The sequence below is a fragment of the Gymnoscopelus braueri genome, assembly GCF_963280865.1.
Source record: "Gymnoscopelus braueri genome assembly, chromosome: 23".
In the NCBI taxonomy this organism is placed as follows: Eukaryota; Metazoa; Chordata; class Actinopteri; order Myctophiformes; family Myctophidae; genus Gymnoscopelus; species Gymnoscopelus braueri.
In genome coordinates this window covers 41,807,577-41,813,576 of record NC_137625.1, presented here as the reverse complement: position 1 = coordinate 41,813,576, position 6,000 = coordinate 41,807,577, and positions in this window count along the sequence as shown.

Sequence of the window (6,000 nt, the reverse complement as noted above, 5' to 3'; positions counted from 1 at the left end):
ATGGTTGTCCTCACGTCACGTGGTTGCTGTCCAGTGTCCACAGGAGGTTGCCTTCAGTGTTGCCAGATTCTGCGAGAGAAACAAGCATCCAGGTCTATTAAAACAAGCCCAAAAGAAACCACTAGGCTCAGCGGCTATTTGAGCCGCTCTACGAGCTTGTGCTGCCTTGAACTTGAAGCTCTACCATTTTCGAAAGAATCTCGTGACATTTAGCACATTTTCTGAAACATTTCAACAACAAAATGAGGATCCCTGGCACAACATATTTTCAGATGGGGGGTCCGTGGACATACATATTAATTTGGTTGGCCTAGCTTACTTAACATGAAAACGTTTGAGAACCACTGGTTTAAAAAACATTGTGAAACAAAGCCCAAATAATCAACTACACTTTAGAAACAAGCCCCAAAAAAACGCAACCCGCCGCAAATACAAATATTTACAAGCAACCGAACTTTATAGAAAAACCAGCCCAAGGTCGCTTATAGTAAGCAGACATGGCAACACTGGTTGCCTTCCTCAGCTAGAAGATGTTAGCCTGACACTCAGCCTGAATTTTCATTTCGTTTCACGAGGCAAACGATTCAGGGGGTGGAGCCAGGCTAAGAAGATGTAGCAACCCTAGCTAAACAACTTCACCTCGCTGTAAATAAACAGCTCTGAAGACTTTCTTTCTTATGAACAGATGAAGTATAGCCCATAATCAGCATACAGTCATATGAGTAAATTATTATAAATATTCTATACCGTAAAAGCTCATAGAGGCGTTAAAAGGGCAAACAGTGTGCTTTCTTTCTTTCTCACAACATTACAACTACCCATACGCCACTGCGGTTGTTATAGCGTTGGTTCTCAAAGTGGGATCCGGGGACCCCCAGGGGTCCTTGAGGGAGTTCCATTGGGTCCCCAGCTAAATGGTAGTTAGGAACCAAATGGGTCCATTTGGTTCCATTTGTACACTCTGAGTTAAATTAACATTGATTTTTACAATATAAATTGGGGTCCCAGAGATAGAAATGCCATTAAATGGGTGTCCGTAGCCATAATGCATGTCAAATTGGGGGTCCTTGAAATTAAAATGGTTGAGAATCACTGCTATAGCCTTAAAAATCTGTTATCAGGGTCCCTGGCAAATCTTTCAAATGGGGGTCCGCGGGCTATTCAGTGTCAATATGGGGGTCCTTGACATGAAAAAGGTTGAGAACCACTGGCCTACTGCCGTTGTTTATAATACTGTCAAGTACTGTGTAGTCTGTACTTACTTACTTTACTGGAGTATTTCCAGTTTTCAGTACTTTTACTTCTACTCCACTACATCGCAGAGGCAAATATGTACTTTTACTCCACTACAATTATTTGAAAACTTTAGTTACAAGTTACTTTGCAGATATAAATGATTATATTATAAAACATACATTAACCACTTAGCCCTATTTTATACCTAGGCTGTTTGAAAATGGCCCCTTCTACAAGCCGATCTACAAGCTCACAACGCGTCGCGATGTGACACGTTGTGAGCTTGTAGATCAGCTATTTTCAAACATTTTAGTACTTTTACTTTTGGTACTTTAAGTACATTTTGATACCAATACTGAAGTACATTTTTTATTCCGTACTTTGACTTGTAATGGAGTACTTCTACATTGCAGTATAGGTACTTTTACTTAAATAACACATTTTAGTACTTTTTCCACCACTGTTTAGAAGCAGTGCTTTTACAGCACTCTGGTGCCACCTAGTGCTGTACCCGGACATGTGTCACTATGGCAACCTGACTGTTTGGGGAAGTAGAGAGCCATAGCTATGGTTCTTCTTTTAATGCTTTCATGGGTTACTGTAGTAGAGCCATAGAGATCATCAAAGCCATTCAAAAGCTCTTTGATTAACAATGTAACATATTCACATTCACTGTGCAGGGTGAGTAGCTATATTTTGCATCATTGTATCCAAAAGTGCATTTTCAGTTCCATCTGATGAGTGGTTTGAGTTAATATCACACCCTGAGAGGCAGTGGTTTGACTTAATATCACACCCTGAGAGGCAGTGGTTTGACTTAATATCACACCCTGAGAGGCAGTGGTTTGACTTAATATCACACCCTGAGAGGCAGTGGTTTGACTTAATATCACACCCCGAGAGGCAGTGGAAATCCTTTCTAGGATGCCAGGTGAGTTGTGATGATAAGCTTCATTCATTCTCTTTGATGCATTTTTTGTTTCAAGTATTTTAAATACAGTCCAATCTGATTCAATTTACAATCACAATCACCAACCAACACGCGTGTACACACACGCACGCACGCACGCACGCACGCACGCACGCACGCACGCACACACACACACACACACACACACACACACACACACACACACACACACTCACACACACACACACACACACACACACACACACACACACACACACACACACACACACACACACACACACACACTTTTACACAGACAGACCATAATGTATATTACAGGCTATAAGACACGGCCATAGGTATGAGGCTGGTATATGTCTACACTGTCAGCCAGCCAGCCAGATGACAGCCATGAATTAAGATTATGTTTAGATATTTCTTTATTTATGTGTTTGTGTTTGTTTGTTTATTAGGGGAAGAATTACTGAAAGTATGCTACATTTTCCCAGATGGATCCAGATATGGTGAGTGATTGTAACTTATGAGGAAATAAGGTTTCTGTTTTGTATTTAGTCATGTAAATTCCCAATGCCCTCTTGTCACTGCTGCTGACCCCTAGTAATAATTCGAAAACAGTGTTACAAAGTGCTTTGCAATGCCAAGATAGAAACAATGGGTCAATTAAAATTCACAGATAAAATAAAAAACAAAATAAATCCAAAACAAATACATAAACGTACATACATACACGTATACGTATATTGAAAGTAACACAATTGAAACAACCTACTAGTGGACCTGTGTCCTTCTCTTACCAGAAGCTTAATTTATACTCCTTGTATTAAAGTATAATCTAACTCAGGGGTTCCCAGAACCTTTCCACTTATAAAAAAATACATGGGCATTATGAGGTTAATTCATATTGTATTTGTATTTATTTTTTAAAGTTTGGGTCTCGGGGAAAATAGCCATGGAAATAGCCGAGCTCACTACGCGTAATGCACTGTGAGCTTGTAGATCTGCTATTTTCACTATTTCTTTAAAACATTTTAAATACAATTAAATATTTTTATTTATTTATTAAATTATATTGCAAACGGGAAATGTAGGATTTGATCTTTTTTCTCTCGCAATTGTTTTTGGAAAATATCTAATTCATAAAAAGAGATATTTAGACATAAAAATGGGTCCGTGACCCTAAAATTGGTCCTCCTGACCCTATTGTTTGGGAACCACCAGTGGTGGAAAGTAACGAATTACATGTACTCAAGTAGGCTACTGTACTTAAGTACAATTTTGAGGTATTTGTACTTGAGCATTTCTAATTTCCAATACTTCTACTTCTACTCCACTACATCTCAGAGGCAAATATTGTACTTTTACTTTTACTTACAATCTTTTACTACACAATCATTTGAAAACTTTAGTTACTAGTTACTTTGCAGATATACATTATTACATTATAAAACATTTACCACTTTAGTCCTATTCTATACCTAGTCTATTTGACTATATTTTTGGTACTTTAAGTACATTTTGATACCAATTACTTTTGTACTTTTACTTTTAAGTACATTTTGAACACCATGCAGAGTTTTACTTGTAACAGAGTACTTCTACATTGCAGTATTGATACTTTTACTTAAGTAAAACATTTGAGTACTTTTTCCACCACTGGGAACCAGCGATGTAACTGGTGCTGCTGTGTCCTCACAGAGGGTGAGTGCAGCAGGTCAGAGTCCGGGGTGGTGCTGAGGAGTGGATGGGGCCAGCAGATCTCAGCCAGTGGCACTGTGTACAACGGAGAGTGGCACGACGACAAGGTCAGTTCATTGACACCATGCCAATAAAGCCCTTTGAATTGAATTGAATTGAGAGGATCAGTGGTGGAAAGTACATTTACTCAAGTACTGTACTTAAGTACGAGTATTTCCAAATTTCAATACTTTTACTTCTACTCTACTACATCTCAGAGACAAATATTGTAGCCTACTTTTACTCCACTACAATTAACATTAACCACTTCAGCCCTATATATACTTTGGCTGTTTGAAAATAGCCGATCTACAAGCTCACAGTGTTGTGATCTGATCATTTCAAAAGATTTTTATGGATTTTAGACATTATGATAACTTGTGAAATGAGACATTCTGAGTACTTTGGTACTTTTGGTACTTTAAGTAATTTTTTATGCCAATACTTTTATACTTTTACTCAAGTACATTTTTAATTAATTTAAGAGTATTTCTAATTTAAGAGTATTTCTACATTGCAGTATTGATACTTAAGTAAGAAATGTGAGTACTTTTTCCACCACTGGAGAAGATTAATTTAACCCAGTGTATAACATAATGTAATATATATATTATAAATATAATTGTAGTGTTTTGCCAATTATTCGGGGGCCCACTTACAATATCCTCGCGGTCCACCAGTGGGCCATCGATTCAACCAATTTCAACCTGACGTCAGTGTTGATTTCGTCGACTAAAACTATGACGAAAAATGTTGGTCGACTACCTTTTTTCACTGACGGAAACTAAATAAAAACAAAATAAAAAAGAAGCTATGATGACTAAAACTAAGACTAAATAGATTGACAATTTCGTCGTCAAATAAAAACTAAACTAAAATACTAGGGAGGGACTAGTGGAGAAGAGATCCAGTAGAACTAAATCATTTTATGTTTGGCGTTGCGACGCGTTGTGAGCTTGTAGATCGGCTATTTTCAGCATGCAAGTGTAAAATCTGGTATTACGACGCCATTAAGGCCCGCCGAAATATTCTGTCAAAATCAACACTGCCTGGCGTCCATCTCTGTCCCAGATGAGTGGCAGAGGGACACAGAAACACCCGTCTGGAGGGGTCTACGAAGGGGACTTCAAGGACAACATGTACCACGGCACAGGGACCTACACCTTCCCTGATGGCTCCAAGTACACAGGCCAGTTCAGCAAGAACAGGTGAGGACCCGGACAACTAGTGGTGGAAAGTAACTAAGTACATCAAGTACTCGAGTACTGTACTTAAGTACAATTTTGAGGTATTTTTTTACTTTACTTGAGGATTTCCAATTTCTAATGCTTTTACTTATACTCCGCTACATCTCAGAGGCAAATATTGTACTTTTTACTCCATCACTATTGTTTGACCACTTTAGTTACTAGTTACTTTGTGGATTTAGCTTACAAAACATACACAACTTCAGCCCTTAAAACTTTGGCTATTTGAGAATAGCCGATCTACAAGCTCACAACGCCTTGCGCTGCGAGACGTTGTGAGCTTGTAGATCTGCTATTTTTGGCTAATGTTCCCCACCACACAAAGATTTGTCGGACCCCCTGTAGTAACTCTGAGGACCCCCTAGGGGTCCCGGACCCCCTGTTGAAGATTCCTGTTATAGTATATGAGTTCTTCTGTGTTTCAGGTTGGAAGGAGATGGAGGGTTCACAGACACACAGGGACTGGTCTGGATGGGAGAGTTCCACGGCAAAGCAGCACTGGGCCTCAGGCTGCAGCACAACATGGAGTGAATCACCCTTAGGCTGGGCCCACACTGGGCCTCAGGCTGCAGCACAACATGTAGTGATCCACCCATCCACCCTTAGGCTGGGCCCACACTGGGCCTCAGGCTGCAGCACATCATGGATATCAGCAGTGGTGGAAGACGTACTCACATTTTTTACTTTAGTAAAAGTATCAGTAACTGCAATGTAGAAATACTCTGTTACAAGTAAAAGTCCGGGATTCTAAATTGACTTGAACATGAGACTTGACTTGACATGAAAGAACAAAAGTAGTGGTATCAAAATACCAAATGTAGTAAGTATACTCATTATGCAGAATGTCCCGTT